Here is a 17547-nt window from a genome sequence, read left to right as displayed (position 1 = left end):
CCAAGAGATATATGAAAAAATGCTCAAAGTCACTGCTCATCAGGGAGATGCAAATTAAAATGACACTGTGGTATAACCTCACACCTGTCAGAATAGTTACCATCAATAAATCAACAAATGACAAGTGCAGGCGAGGATGTGGAGAAAAGGGAACCCAAGTACACTGCTGGTGGGAATGTAGACTGGTGCAGCCATTATAAAAAAACAGTATGGAATTTTATCTCAAAAAATTAAATATGGAACTGCCATTTGACCCAGTGATTCCACTTCTAGGAATATATCGTAGGAAACCGAAACACCAATCAGAAATGTATGCATTCCTATGTTCATAGCACAATTTACAATAGCTATATTTGGGAAACAGGCAAGAGGCTATCAGTAGGTGAGTGGATTAAAAAGCTATTGTTCATTTACAGCATGAAATACTATGAAGCAGTAAAAAAGAGGGATCTCTTATGGTTTGAGACAGCATGGAGGGCCCTGGAGAGTATTATGCTAAGGGAAATAAGCCAGTCAAAGAAAGACAAATATCACATGATTTCACTCATATGTGGAATCTAATGAACAAAATAAACTGATGAACAAAATAGATCCAAAGGCGTAGAAGCTTAGAATAGACTGCAGAATCTCAGAGGGACGGTGGGGGAGGGTTGGTAGGTGGTAAGAGATCAATCAAAGAACTTGTATGCATGTATGTGTAACCCATGGACACAAACAATAGGTTGGTGAAGGCCTGGGGCAGGGTTTGGGGTGGGCTAGAAAGGGTCAAAGGGGGAAAAAAGAAAACATGTAATACTTTCAACAGTAAAGATTTAATTTTAAAAAATTAAAAATAAATTATTTGTCACATTTGTGTGTTGAACTATTTTCTTCCAGTCTGTGGCTCACAATTTATTTTTGTAACTTATTTTGATGAGCAGAAGTTTTTAAAAAATTTTTTATTAAGTCTAATTTACCAATATTTTACAATATGTATCATGCCTTTCCTATCCTATATTAGAAATTGTTGTCTACCACCAAGTTGTGATGATAGATATATTCCTGTGTTGTCTATAAGAAGCTTTATAGTTTAGCCTTTATGAATATTTTAATCATCTTAAATCAATTTATATATGTGGCATAAAGTAAGTTTGCAGGTGGATTTTTTTTCAGATGGATATTTTCAAGATTTTGTTGAAAATACTTTCCATTCTCTAGTGCAGGGGTCCTCAAACTACGGCCCGTGGGCCACATGCAAATACAAATATTGTATTTGTTCCCGTTTTGTTTTTTTACTTCAAAATAAGATATGTGCAGTGTGCATAGGAATTTGTTCATAGTTTTTTTTTTAAACTATAGTCCGGCCCTCCAATGGTCTGAGGGACAGTGAACTGGCCCCCTGTTTAAAAAGTTTGAGGACCCCTGCTCTAGTGAATTACTTTGGTACTTTCATAAAATCAATTTTTATATAATTATTAGTGTATTTCTGGATTCCCTATTTTATTCCACTGATCTATTTATGTCTTTTTTATTCTGATATTATACTATTATGATTATTGTAGCTTTACAGTTAAGTCTTGAAATCAGATAAATTATTCTACCTTACCTTGGTACTTCATTTTCAAATTGTCTTGGATATTAAAGGCCCACTGCTGGCATGACTCAGTGGTTGGGGATCAACCCCTAAGCCAGGAGGTCATGGCTCAATTCCCACTAAGGACACATGCCTGGGTTTCAGGCTCTATCCCAAGTGGGGATGTGTAGGAGGCAGCCGAACAATAATTCTCTCTCATCATTGAAATTTTTTTTTATCTCTTTCACTCTTCTTAACTCTCTGAAATCAATAAAAGTATATTAAAATAATACAATTGAATGAATTACTCATGATTTTTTAAAAAAACATACATATATATGGAATACTTACATTGTATCAAGCATTTTTTAAAGTTTATCTTTATATGTTGAAAGTATTACAGATGTCTCCTCCTTTTTTCCCCATTGGCCCCATATATCTCTCACCCCCACATCCCAGGCCTTCACCAAACTACTGTCTGTGTCCATGGGATATGCATATATGTATATAAATTACCCAGTTAATCTTTCCCCAATCACCCCACTACCTCAGTCTTCTTTCTGATATTTGTCAGTCTGTTCCATGCTTCTATGTCTCTGCACCTATTTTGTTCATCAGTTTATTTTGTTCATTAGATCCCACATCTGAGTGAGATCATGTGATACTTGTCTTTCTCTAACTTAGCATGATACTCTTGAGATCCCTCCATGCTGTCTCAAAGAGTAAGATATCCTTCTTTTTTTACAGCTGCATGGTGTAAATGTCCCACAACTTTTTTATCCATTCATCTACAGATGGATACTTGGGATGTTTCCAAATCTTAGCTATTATAAATAACACTGCTATGAACATAGGGGTGCATGTATTCTTTCTGATTGGTGTTTGGGGTTTTTAAGATATATTCTGATTGTCGGACTGCAGTGGGAAGGCCAGGGAGGGTTGGGGGACAGGAGGGAGGGGAGTAAGAGATCAACCGAAGGACTTGTATGCATCCATATAACCATAACTAATGGACATAAGACACTGGGGGGTAAGGGAAGGCAGGGGGAAAAAAAAAAAAGAAAAAAAAAAAAGATATATTCCAGGAAGTGGGATCGCTGGGTCAAACGGAAGTTCCATTTTTTATTTTTTGAGGAAACCTAATACTGTTTTCCATAGTGGCTACACTAATCTACATTCCCACCAGCAGTGTACTAGGATTCCCTTTTCTCCACATCCTTGCTAGCCGTTATTGTTTGTTGATTTGTTCATGATAGCCATTCTGACAGTCGTGAGGAGATATCTCATTGTGGTTTTAATTTGCATTTCTCTGATGATTAGTGACTTTGAGCATGTTTTCATATGTCTCTTGGCCATTTGTATGTCCTCTTTGGAGAAATGTCTTTTCAGGTCTTCTGCCCATTTTTAAATTGGATTGTTTTCCTTTTGTTTAGGTGTTTGAATACTTTATATATTTTGGAGATTAACCCCTTATCAGATGTATCATTGGCAAATATACTCTCCTGTAGAGTAGGTTCCCTTTTCATTTTGATGGTGGTTTTTTTTTGGTGTGCAGAAGCTTTCTATTTTGATGTAGTTCCATTTGTTTATTTTCTCCTTAGTTTCCTTTGCCTTAGGTGATGTATCCATAAACATATTGCTATGTGAGATGTCTGAGATTTTACGGCCTATGTTCTCCTCTAAGATTTTTATGGTTTCATGCCTTACATTTAAGTCTTTTATCCATCTTGAGTTTATTATTGTGTATGGTATAAGTTGGTGATCTAGTTTCATCTTTTTCCATGTGTGTGACCAGTTTTCCCAGCACCATTTGTTGAAGAGTCTATCTTTACTCTATTGTATGTTCTTGCCTCCTTTGTCAAATATTAATTGAATGTAATGGTGTGGGTCAATTTTTGAGGTTTCTGTTCTGATCCATTGATCTATATGCCTGTTATTGTGCCAATACCAGGCTATTTTGATTACAGTGGCTTTGTAGAATACTTTTATACTTGGTATTGTGATCCCTGCAACTTTGTTCTTCTTTCTCAAGATGGCTGCAGCTATTCGACGTCTTTTATCGTTCCATATAAATTTTGGGGGTATTTGTTCTAGCTCTCTGAAGTGTTCCATTGGTATTTTAATAGGGATTGCATTGAATCTGTAGATTGCTTTGGGTAGTATGGATATTTTAATAATGTTAATTCTTCTAATCCATGATCATGATATGAGCTTCCATTTATTTGTATCTTCCTCTATTTCTTTTTCAATGTCCTATAGTTTTCCAAGTACAGGTCTTTTACCTCCTTGGTTAAGTTTATTCCTAAGTATCTTATTTTGTTGTTGTTACAATGGTAAATGGGATTTGTTTTTTTAGTTTCTCTTTCTGAGAGGTCATTCTTGGTATATATAAAAATGCCATCAATTTCTGGGTGTTGATTTTATATCCTGCTACCTTGAGGAATTCATTTATTAAGTCTAGTAGTTTCCTGATGGAGTCTTTAGCGTTTTCTCTGTACAATATCATGTCATCTGTAAATAATGACAGTATTACTTTCTCTTTTCCAATTTGGATGCCTTTTATCTCTTCTTATTGTCTGATTGCTGTGGCTAGGACTGCCAGTACTATGTTGAATAAATGGTGAAAGCAGATATCTTTGTCTTGTTCCTGTTCTTAAGGGAAATGCTTTTAGTTTTTGCCCACTGAGTCTGACGTTCACTGTAGGTTTGTCATATATGACTTTACTATGTTGAGGACTGACCCTACTATTCCCACTTTACTGAGATTTTTTATTTAAAAAAGTCTGTTGGATTTTGTGGAATGATATTTTTGCATCTATTTATAGGATCATGTGAGTTTTGTCTTTCAGTGTTTATGTGATGTATCACATTTATTGATTTGCAAATATTGTACCAGCCTTGTATCACTGGAATAAATCCCACTTGGTCATGGTGTATGATTTTTTAAGTATATTGCTGGATCCAATTTGCTAATATTTTGTTGAGGATTCTAGCATCTTTGTTCATCAGGGATATTGGCCTGTAATTTTCTTTCTTTGTAATGTTTTTATCTGGTTTTGGAACTAGGGTAATGCTGACTTCATAAAAAGAGCCTGGAAGTATTCCTTACTCTTGAATTTTTTGGAATAGTTTGAGGAGCATAGGTGTTAGTTCTTCTGTGAATCTTTGGTAAAATTCACCTGTAAATTCATCTGGTCCAGGACTTTTGTTTGCTGGGAGTTTAAATTACTGCTTCAATTTCATTTGTTGTTATTGGCCTACTCAGGTTTTCTGATTCTCCCTGATTGATTTTGGAAGATTGTATGTTTCTAGGAATTTGCCCATTTTTCCCAGGTTGTCCAGTTTGTTGTTCATGGTATTTGCTTACAATCCTTTGTCTTTCTGTGGTGTCTGTTGTTATGTAGCCTCTTTCATTTCTGATTTTATTTATTTGAATCCTCTCTCTTTGTTTCTCAATGAGTCTGGCTAGCATTTCATCAATCTTGTTTATCTTTTCAAAGAAACATTTCTTGGATTTATTGATCTTTTGTACTGTATTTTTTAGTCTCTATGTCATTTATTTCCTCTCTGTTCTTTATTATTTCCTTCCTTTTACTTCCTCTGGGATTTTCTTGCTGTTCTCTTTCTAATTCATTTAGTTGTAGTTTACTAGTGCTTTTTCTTGTTTCTTGAGATAGGCCTATAGTGTTATGAATTTCCCTCTTAGAAATGCTTTGGCCCTGTCCCTTCGGTTTTGGGTTGTTGTGTGTTCATTTTCATTTGTTTCCAGAAAGTTTTTAATTTCTTGCTTGATCTTGTAGGTAACCCACTCATTGTTTAATAACATACTATTTAGCCTTCATGTATTTGAGTGTTTTTGAGGGTTTTTTATTGTAATTGGTTTTTAACTTCATGCCATTATGATCTGAGAAAATGCTTAGTATTATATCAATCTTCTTTAATTTATATAGCAAGGACATTTAATTTGTATAGACTTGTTTTGTGCCCTAACATGTCTATCTTTGAGAATGTTCCATATGCACTTGATAAGAATTTATATTCTGCTGCTTTGGGGTGAAATGTTCTGTATATGTCCATTGGATCCATCTGATCTAGTGGGTCATCTAAAGCCTCTGTTCCTTGTTAATATTCTGTCTCACAGATCTATCCAGTGATGTCACTTGGGTGTTAAAAGTCACCTACTATGACTGTATTGCTGTCAATGTCTCCCTTAAAGTCCATCAAGAGTTTTTATTTTTTTATGTACTTGGGTGTTCTTTTTTTTTAAAAAAAAAAATGTATATATTTATTGATTTCAGAGAGGAAAGGAGAGGGAGAGAGAGATAGAAACATCAATGATGAGAGAGAATCATTGATTGGCTGCCTCCTGCATGCCCCACACTGGAGATCGAGCCTGCAACCCTGGCATGTGCCCTTGACTGGAATCGAACCTGGAACCCTTCAGTCCTCAGTCCGATGCTCTATCCACTGAGCCAAACCAGGTACGGTTACTTGGGTGTTCTTATATTGAGTGCATATATTTTTACATGGGTTATATTTTCTTGTTGAATTATTCTCTTTAGTATTATGAAGTGGCCTTCTTTGTCTCTTGTTATGCCTTTGTTTTGAAGTCTCTTTTGTCTGATATGAGTATTGATAACTTAGCTTATTTTCACTTTCCATTTTCATAGAATATATTTTTCCATCCCTTCACTCTCAGTCTGTGTGTATCTTTTGTTCTGAGGTGCGTCTCTTGTAGATAGCATATATATGGATCATGCTTTCTTATCCATTCAGTCACCCTATGTCTTTTGATTGGAGCATTTAATCCATTTACATTTAAGTTTGTTATTTCTTTATTGCCATTTTTATTTTCTTTATGCCTATGATGATCCTCTCTCCTTTTCTTCTTCTTAAAGCAATTCATTTAACATTTCTTGTATTGCTGGTTTGGTTGTAACTCCTTTTTTCTTTTTTTGGTCTGGAAAGCTTTTTATTTCACCTTCAATTTTAAATGATAGACTTGCTGGATAGAGGAGTCTTGGATTTAGGGCCTTGCTTTTCATTACTTTGAGTACTTCATTCTTCTCCCCTCTGGCCTGAAATGTTTCTATTGAGGAATCAGCTGACATTCTGATGGGAACTCCTTTGTAAGTAATTTTGTCTCTCTCTTGCTGCTTTTAAGATTCTTTGTCTTTAACATTTCACATTTTAATTATGATGAGTCTAGTTCTGGGTCTTTTTTGGGTTCAACTTGATTGGGACTCTCTGTACCTCCTGAAGTGTGTGACATTTTCCTTCTCTGGGTTGAGGAAGTTTTCTGTCATTATTTCTTTAAACAAGTTGTTTGTTCCATTCTCCCCCTCTTTCCCTTCTGGTATTCCTATAGTGTGTTTTTGTTATGTTTCCTGTTGTCCCAGGGCTCCCTTAAGCTATCTTCTTTTTTAAAAAATATATATTTTTTTGATTTTTTTACAGAGAGGAAGGGAGAGGGATAGAGAGTTAGAAACATTGATCAGCTGCCTCCTGCACACCCCCTACTGGGAATGTGCCCACAACCAAGGTACATGCCCTTGACTAGAATCGAACCTGGGACCCTTTAGTCCGCAAGCCGATGCTTTATCCACTGAGCCAAACCAGTTAGGGCTAAGCTGTCTTCTTGCTTTGTAATATTTTTCTCTGTTTTCTGCTCTTAATTGGGTATTTATTTCTACCTTGTCTTCAAAATTGCTGATTTAATTCTCTGCTTCATCTAATCTACTTTTAATCCCTTCCAGTGTGTTCTTGATGTCAGATATGTTATTCTCCATTTCTGTCTTGTGGTCGTTCATGGTCTCTATTTCCCTTTTACTGCTCTTGTTATTTGCAATAAGTTCCTTAAGCATCTTTATACCCATTTTTTGAACTCCATTTTTGATAGGTTGCTTGCCTCCATTTCATTTAGTTCTTTTTCTGGAGATTCATTCTTTTCTCTCATTTGGGGGTTGTTTATTTGTCTCCCCATTTTAGCTATCTCTTTTTATTTGCTTCTATTTATTAGATGGAACTGTTATGCCTCCCATTGTTTGTGGGATGGCCTTATGTAGAAAGTGTCTTGAAGTTCAAAGTGGTGCAGTCTTTTTGTTCATCTGAGTGGGATGCTGTAGAATGCCCCTTGTGTATATTTTTTGGGCTCTCCTACAGTAATTGGGAATTGATTGTTGATGTCCAGTTTGTGGGAGGGATCTCCTGTCTGACTTGCTGCCAGTGAGGTTCAACTACAACGTTTTCATGCTTTTGGTTCACTATTTTTGAGGATCACTCAATTTTTCTCTGATGTTATTGAATCTGGTCCCTTGGTGTGTCTATCCTGGGCCTCCTGGGAGCTTCTCTAGTACAGATTAATGTGAGTCACTGTCCCTTTTTGGTCCTGGGCAACCTGATTAGGGTCTGAGAGGTTGAAGCCCCTAGTAGTTCAGTGGTCAGGAACTCCTTAGCACAGAGACTGGGTCTACCTTGAGTCTCTCACCTTGATTGTCCTTGTTCTGAGCTGTACTCCCTTCCCCCAAAGAGCTGGTCCCACAGGTGTCAGCTGCAGGCATTTAGGGTCCTGCTTTTGCATTGCTGTGTGGTCTGGGGTTGTGTGTGCAGGTGGAGGGGTGTATGCAAGGTGCCGCTGATGTTCGCCTCCCTGAATTGTCTGGGGCGGTGTCTGTGCTGGGAACCCAAATGCTATTTCTGACTAATTAGATCAGGCAAAGACTCAAAGCCTCCAGAGACCTGCCTCTGTCTGAATACTGATTGGATTCAGCCTTGAGTATCCTCAAGCTATCATCCACAGGTGGGGTGAAAGGTTTTCCAAGAGGGTGGGGCAGTTGCTTCTGCCTGGAGGCTCATTGTTATTCTCAGTCTCTTAATGGGCCTCAGAAACTCCAGAGTGGGGCAAGGGGTTTTCAAATAGATTGGGTCAACAGTCTTCCCAGCAGGCAAACACCGCCTGGATAACAAAGGTCCACCTGAGACAGATGACCTGCACTGTGTGAGGGAATGACTCAGCACAGGAAACCGAGGTGTCTGCCTTCTGAGATCCAGCCCCAGAGCCCCCAACCCTGGTTTATCTATACACAGCTCCAGTCTACTCTGCCCTCTCTCTGCTGGAGCCCAAAGTGAGTGGCTTTACGTGAAATTTTGTGTGTTGATTCTTTATGAGGATGCCTGCATTTCCAGCTGTCTCTCCCTGGCAGACAGCAACCCTGCTGCTTTTCACAGCCAGATGTTATGTGAGTACCTTTCTCAGTTCTGGTGCTCTCTGCTGGGGTACCCTACCTGGGGATTAGACCCAGAGTTTTCAGTGGCAACCCCCCCACAGTTGAGATATCTCTCCAGAACTTCAGCTGCTGTCTGTGTGAGCCTGGCCAGCCCTTTTGTGTCTCTACACTTCTTACCAGTCTCTATGAGGTCTCCACTTTCCATCCTTGGTTATCAGGATTCTCTCCAGCTAGTCTTTATATGGCTTATTTTTATATCTTTCTTTTCTCTCATCCTCATGTTCATGTTTTCTCCACCTTGTTGAATTTTGACTAGGATTGTATTAAATAAATAGATTAGTTTGGGGCATAATTGATATTGAATAATATTCTTACTGTTCATCTTTCCATTTATTGAAGATTTTCTTTTTTTCAGCAATGTTTTATAGTGTGTTTATTCCTGAGTGTTTTGTATATTTTTAAATTTTTCATTGCAGACAGTCTTGTTTTTCATTTGTATTTCCAAATTTTCATTACTAGCATGTAGAATTAAATTTATTTTGTATGTTGGTCTAGTATCATTTGACTTTGCTATATCTATTCATCTCTTCTAGTTATTTTTTATTGATTCCTTAGGATCAATACATTATTATATCTTCTGTGAATCAAACAGTTTACATCTTCCTTTCCAATCTTTGTGGCTTTTATTTCTATTTTTTGCCTCACTGGTCTGTCTAGGTCCACCAGTAAAATTTTTGAGTTAGAAGTGATGCAAGTAGACATCTTTACCTTGTTTTTCATCTTAGAGCGAAATTGTTAAATCTTTTACTATTACGTGGGACATAGCTATAAGTAGTATACATGCCTTTTATTACCTTAAGAAAGTTTTCTTCTCTTCATAGTTTAAGTTTTTTTGTCAGTATGTTTTTTGTACTTATTAAGATGACTATATGATTTTCTTCTTCTGTTAATGTAGTGATTACATTGATATTTAAAAATGCTATACCCAATTTGTCTTGATATATTATCCTTTTAAAAAAATCCTCACATGAGGATATGTTTTTCTTTTCATTGATGAGAGAGAGAGAGAGAGACAGAGAGAGAGAGAGAGAGAGAGAGACATCTATGTGACAGAGAAACATCCAACTGGGGATCAAATCCATAATCTGGCTATATTCCCTGACAGGAAATCAAACCCTGTGCATGGGATAGATCTCTAACCACTGAAAAACACCAGCCAGGCCTATCTTTTCTTTTAATTGCTGGTTTAGATTTGGTAATATTTTGTTAACAGTTTGTGTATGTGAATGAGGGTATTGGTCTGTAGTTTTCCTATAATGTCTTTATTGAGTTTTGGTACCAAGGAAATGCTGACCTCATAAAATAAAATAAAAAGTTTTATTTTTTCTCTTATTTTCTGAATGAGTTTGAGTGGGATTGATATGTTGAATAGAATTAAATAATGAAGTCATTTAGACTTGGAAGGTTTTAATTACAAACTCCATTTCTTTAATGATTACAAGACTAGGTTTCTTATGTTTTACCTGTATTCATTTGGTTTAGTTTATGTCTTTCAATAAATTTTTTCCATTTAATCTATTGTCAAGTTTATTGAAACAAACACTTTTTGTTCATAGTACTCTCTTATCATTTTACTGTTTGTTGGTTTTTAATGATACTCCCTCTTTCATCCCTGGTATAGATAATATGTATTTTCTCTCTTTTTACTTGCTTAGTCTAGCAAGGTGTTTATCAGTTTTACCAGATTTTTATTTATTGATTTTTCTATATTATTTGCCCATTTTATATTTCATTGATTTTCACTCTTTATCATTTCCTTTTTTCCATACTTTGGTCTTTTTAAATATCTTTTTAAGTAAAAATTTAGATTATTGATTTTAACCTTTACTTCTTTTCAAATGTAAGCATGTAAAACCATATGTTTAACTTTATAAAAGTCTCTTAGCGGTGCTTTAGCTGCAGATCATAAATTGTGACATATTTTCATTATCATACAGTTCAAAATATTTTTCTCATATCCCTTATTTTTTTTTATCAATTATTATTTATAAGTGTGTAACTTAATTTCCAAATGTTTGTAGATTTCCCAGGTGTTGCCTTATAATTTGATTACAGTTGTCATCTGAGAAAATACTCTGTAAGGTTTCTAATTTTTTATATTTTCTGAGACTTGTTTTATGGCCCAAAACATGGTCTTTCTTGATGAATATTCCATGTGTACTTGAAAGATGTACTGCTGTTTTGGGGTAGAGTGTTCTATAAATATTAGTACATTCTGTATCCTTATTGATTTTATGAGGGTTAAAATCTTCAGTGATGACTATAAATTGGTCTGTTTTTCACTTTATTCCTGTAGCTTTTGCTTCACGTATTTTGACACTCTGTTGGAAGGTGCCTGTCTTCTTTTGAATTGACCATTGATTATTAGGAAATGATAAATGGTAATTTATCTATGCCAATACTTCCTGTCATAAAGTCTACTTTGATATTAATAGATCTTTCTTGTGATTAATGTTTGCATGATTTTCTTATAATGTTTATATGCATGTACACCAGTATTTAAGAGTATCTCTAGTAATTAGCATGTAATTTAAGCTTGTTTTTCTTTTTTATTTGCTTATTCTGACAATCTCTTCTGTTTGATTGAAGTGTTTAGTCTCTTTACATGTAATATAATTACTGTTAGGCTTGATTTTAGGTCCATGATATTTCTTTGTTTTCATTTAGTCTAATCTGTTGGCTTTTTAGCTAAAACTTGTTTTTTAGTGGTTGTTCTAGAGTTATAACATGCATCCTTAATTTATCATAGTTTACCTTGAATTGACATTATGACACTTAATATACAGTAGTATTTCTATGTACTCTGTCCTATTTTTGTTATTGTCATATATCTTATTTTTACATATGTTATCAATATCATATTGTCATTATTTTTGCTTTAAATTATATTTCCATCAGGCATTGTTTCCCAACAGCAAATAGAAAAATAAAGACATTTTTAGTTAAAAGACAACTTAGAAATTTTGACACTAGCAGACCTATAGGGTTAGAAACCTAAAAGAAATTCTTTAGGCTAAAGAGAAATGCTAAAAAAATGGAAACTTGGATCTTCAGGAAGGATTGAGTAGCATCAAAAATGATAAATATATGAGTAAATATTAGAAAAGATACATTTTCCTCTTTATTTAAATGCTTCAAATTTTTTATTAGGTAGACTTGGTATACAATATTATATTGGTTTCACATGTATAATATAGAGATTTGACATTTATATACCTTACAATATACTTACACACTAAGTCTACTTAGTAACCATCTGTCACCATGCGAAATTATTACAATATTATTGACTATTTTCTCCTTCACCTTTTTCATCCATCCCCTACCCCCTCACCCCTCTGGCAATCATAAGTTTAATCACTCTTTCAATGAGTCTGTTTTTGTTTTGTTTATTCATTTATTTTGTTTTATTAGATTCTACATGTAAGTGAAACCATTTGTTTTCCACTGTCTGACTTATTTCACTCAGCATCATACTCTCTAGGTTCATCCATCTTGTCACAAATGGAAAGATTTCATTAGTTTTTTATTTCATTATCTTTTTGAATTAGTGTCTTCATTTTTTTCAAGTAAATACCCAGATGTGGATTTGCTGGGTGGTATGTTAGATCTATTTTTAGTTTTCTGAGGCATCTCTATACAATTTTTTCTAGTGGCTCTACCAATTTGTAACAGTGCACAAAGGTTTCCTTTTCTCCACATTCTTGTCAGCACATGTTATTTTTACTTTTTGATAATTGCCATGCTGACTGCTGTCAGGTGGTTTTGATTTTCAGTTCTCTGATGATTAGTGTTGTTGAGCATCTTTTCATGTGTCTGTTGGCCATCTGTATGCCTTCTTTGGAGAAATGCTGTGAGAAATTAAAGAAAACCTAAATCTTGTGTTATATCAGAATTGTGAATTGAAAGACTCATTATTGTAAAGATGTCAGTTCTCACTAAATTGGAATGTAACTATTTGAATCATCCTATCTAATAATAGACAAACATGGTAATTGACCATACCTCCGCTACGCTTCCCATTGGCTAATCAGGGCGATATGCAAATTAACTGCCAACAAAGATGGAGGCCAGCAGCCACGCAGCTGAAACGAACATGAGGCTTGCTTGCTCCAGTGATGGAGGAAGCCAAGGTTCCCTGCCTGCCGTGGCCCAGCTCTGAGCTCTGGAAGCAACAATGTTTCAATTATAGAAGCTAAACAAACCCCAGATACCTGCTTTCAGCCGGCCACGGCCTCAGAGCTGGAGCAAGCAGGACAGCAACAATGTTTCAATTATAGAAGCCAAACAAACCCCGATACCTGCTTTCAGCCAGCCACGGCCTCAGAGCTGGAGCCGGCTCTCAGCTCCAGTGACAGCTATAGAAGGTAAATAAATCCCAGAATAAAAAAACAAAGAAAAAAAAAGAGGCTGGGAGCTTCAGTCGCCTGCCAGCCTGAAAACGGCCCTCAGCCCCTCACCCAGGCTGGCCAGGCACCCCAGTGGGGACCCCCACCCTGAAGGGGGTGTGACCAGCTGCAAACAGCCATCATCCCCTCATCCAGGCTGGCCAGGCACCCAAGCAGGACCCCCACCCTGATCCGGGACACCCTTCAGGGCAAACCAGCCGGCCCCCACCTGTGCACCAGGCCTCTATCCTATATAGTAAAAGGGTAATAGGCAAACTGACCCTAACAGCAGAAAGACTGGGAATGACTGGTCACTATGACACACACTGACCACCAGGGGGCAGACGCTCAATGCAGGAGCTGCCCTCTGGTGGTCAGTGCGCTCTCACAGGGGGGAGCTCTGCTCAGCCACAAGCCAGGCTGATGGTTGCTAGTACAGCAGTGGTGGTGGGAGCCTCTCCTGCCTCCTCAGCAGCGCTAAGGATGTCTGACTGCAGCTTAGGTCTGCTCCCCACTGGCAAATGGACATCCCCCAAGGGCTGCCAGGCTGCCAGAGGGATGTCTGATTGCCATCTTAGGCCCTATTCCCCGGGGAGCAGGTCTAAGCCAGCAAGTGGTCACCCCCGAGGGGTCCCAGACTGCGAGAGGGCACAGGCCGGGCTGAGGGACCCCCTACCCCCGAGTGCACAAATTTTTGTGCACTGGGCCTCTAGTAATAATAATAATCCCAGTAGACTTTTTTTGGTAAAAATTGACAATATGATTTTAAAATATATGACAAGGACTTAGAAGATAATAGGACTTAGGATAAAGCAATCTCGAAAAAGTACAACAAAGTTGGAGGACTTAAATTATGATTTCAAGGCTAAGTATATAGCTATAATAATCCATATGTTACCATGTTACCAGCATAAAGGTCAACAGATAGATCAATGGAACACAATAGCCCAGTACTAAATCCACACATTTATGGTCATTTGATTTTCAACAAATCACTATAACAAACAAATTAAGAAACAAGTCTTCTATAAATAGTGTTGGAACCATTGGTTATCCATATGGAAAAACAATGAACTTTTGAATTAATATGAAAATTAATTCAAGGTGGAGCATAGTCAGAGTTATACTATAAGAAAAATTATAAATCTTCTATAATAGTACTGTTCAATAGAACTTTTTTCAGTGTTAGAAATGGCCTATATCTGCTTTGTTCAATAAGTTAGCAGCTAGCTACATGTAGTTATTATTTGAAATGTGACTGTTGCAACTTAGGAAATCAATTTTAAATTTTATTTAATTGTAATTAGTTAATATGTAAATATTCGAGATGGTTAAAGCTGCACAAATGGACAGCACAATTCTAGAAGAAAGTATAGGAGATATCTTCACAAGCTGGGGGTAGGCAGCTGTGCGTTACATAGGACACAGAAAGCAATAACCATAAAAGAAAGAGTAGATGAATTTAGTCTCATCAAAATTTAAAACTTTTGTTATCAAAAGACAGCACTTAAAAAATAAATAGATGAACCACAGACTGTGGAAAGTATTTACAAAACAAGTATACTGACAAAAGACTGTAATTAAAGACATATAAGAAACTCCTAAAATTAAATTATAAAAAGACCTGAAATCCAATTAAAACATAGGTAAAATATTTGAAGAGACACTTGACAAAGCTATACAAGTGCTCAACAAGCATCAGAAAAAATGCTCAACATAATTTGTCATGGAAATGCAAATTAAAGCATAAGATACTACCACATATACCTCAGAAAGGCCAAACTACTAAAATTAAAACTACTCACAATATTAAATGTCAAAGACTGGAATAACAGGAAACCTCACACAATGATGGTGGTGGGAGTGTGTAAAATAATTTTATTTTGAGAAAAGTTCTGCCAGTTTCTTATGAATTTGTAAAATCATTAATTCTATTCTAGATATTTACCCAAGAGAAATAAAAACACACATTTACAAAATGATATATAGAATGTCCTAGCAGATTTATTTATAATGTTCCAAAACTGGAAACAGCTAAAGTAGTCATCTATAAGAGAATGAATAAGTAAGCTGTGGCATATTTATACCATGGAATACTCAATAAAAAGGAACAATCTACTGATATAAGCAGCCACATGGATAAATTTCCAAAACATTATGATAAGTGAGAGAAGTCCATGAAAGGGCACATGCTGTAAGATTTTATTTATATGAAGTTAAAGGACAGGAAAAAATAATGTGGAATAGAAAAATATCAAGAATGTGGTTGCTTCTTACTCAGGATGAGATTGCCCATGAATGCACACAGGAAAATTTCAGAAGGTATGATAATGTTAATTGGGGTTTGTGATATCTACTTTTGTGCATTTGTCGAAACTTATAGAATGGCACCCTTATCCGTGTATTTTATTTTTTGTAACTTTTATCTAAAAATAGAATAATTTGAACTCTATATGTTTAAGGGTTAGTAACTGAAGTTTACAATTATGTAAAACAAGGACATTAAATGTTCATTGTAGAATCTAGGTGGTGAGTATATAAGTTTTCCTATACAAATTCTTACTTATTTCAACTTTTAAGTATTAAGAATTTTTTAAATTTGTCTTTATTATTGAAAGTATTAGATATGTTCCCCTTTCTCCCCATTGACTTCTTCTAAACCACTTACCCAACCACCCACCCAGGCCTTCACTGCACTATTGTCTGTGTCCATGGGTTATGATTATATGCATATAAATTCTTTGGTTAATTTCTTGCTCCCTACCCTGCCCTCTCGAGATTCATCAGCCTGATTTTCAATCTTTCTTTATGTTTGAACACTTTCCTAATAGATGTTGGAAGAACATTTAATATGATTTTGCATTATAAAAGTGACATATACCCAGCAAAAATATTTGGAAAATATAGAAAATAAAAAGAAAAAATAATATTTTCCATAGTCCAATCATCTAGAAATAACTATTAATTGATGATTTTACTTTTAGTGTTTTTTCTATGCTTTATTTTTGCTTTAATAGCTGTGGTCATATTTAAAATGTTGTCTTATATCTTATACAAACATCCTATTTTCCCCAATAAACTTTATAACATATCATTTCCACTGCCAGATAATATTCAACTGAACTATCATAATGTAGCTTACTTTTAAGCATCCACTTATATAGCATGTTTAGATTTTTTTCATGTTTTACTGACATACTACTATAATGGATAGCAAAAAGTTTGTTCCATGTTTTAGATCCTTATAAGTGAAACTACCATGTTAAAATGTGTGAAAACTTTCAAACCCTTTGTATACATTGTTAAATTGTGGGCATTTCCATCCCTCTCTTCCCAGAATAGTCACTGAGACACCCTCAGAACTCCTCAAAGCCACTGATCTAGAATATTTTAGTTATTCATTGACTCTATATCACTGGCTATATATTACTGGCTATTGCCATTCTGAGACTCAGAGAGATTAAGTAATTTATTGATGGTCTCAGCTAATAATTAGCAGAGCTACCACTTGACATTACATGTATCAAGGCAGTATTTAGCACAAACCAGGTTTATGAACAATGTTTATTAACTGAACACATGGAAAAATGAAGGCATCAAAGCCTTAGATCAATTTAGATTTATATTTCCTATGTATTTCCCTTAGTAACTATGAAACATTTAGATTAGTTTTTTTCTGGTACTAGCTTGGATGTTCTCATTCATGTATTGGTTTATTTGTTCTGTCCATACCTATCACTTCTGATTTTCCTTTGGCTCAGAGCACCAAGTTACATGTAAAGCCCATGCTTACAAGATGCTAATTGATCTATTGTTGGAAATGTGGCCTAAATCACAGGGACATGAATATTCTGACTATTCTTTGTCTTCTAGGCTTTTATTGTGAATTTCAAAAGGATTTACTTTATATAATGTGTGATTCTCTCTTCTGAGGGAAGCGTCACCTGTAGATTTCCAGAGGAGGTTGGATATGTACAGTGGTCCCCCATCCATGGGGGATACATTCCAAGACTCCCAATGGATGCCTGAAACCACAAATAGTACCAAACCTTATATCTACTATGATTTTTTTATACATACATATGATGTTTAATTTGTAAATTAGGCACAGTAAGAGATTAACAACAATAACTAATAATAAAATAGAACAATTATAACAATATCTATAATAATAAAAGTGTAATATGCTAATTAGACCAGACGACCTTCTGGATGAAGCTGGAGGGAAGCCCAGGTCCTGGGTGCCAGAGGGAAGCTGGTGCCAGCGGCCGGGGGAAGGAGGGCCTACTCTTGCATGAATTTTGTACATTGGGCCTCTAGT

General features: G+C 35.9%; 1 protein-coding gene across 1 annotated transcript in view; it reads left to right on the top strand.

The window, feature by feature from the left end:
* Positions 1-17547, top strand: part of LOC102428030 (spermatogenesis- and oogenesis-specific basic helix-loop-helix-containing protein 2) — an 88716-nt gene that overhangs the window by 58692 nt on the left and 12477 nt on the right. The window lies entirely within an intron of this gene.

Source organism: Myotis lucifugus, unplaced genomic scaffold (assembly GCF_000147115.1).
Source record: "Myotis lucifugus unplaced genomic scaffold, Myoluc2.0 scaffold_19, whole genome shotgun sequence".
Lineage (NCBI taxonomy): Eukaryota > Metazoa > Chordata > Mammalia > Chiroptera > Vespertilionidae > Myotis > Myotis lucifugus.
This window is presented reverse-complemented; position numbering and strand designations above follow the sequence as displayed.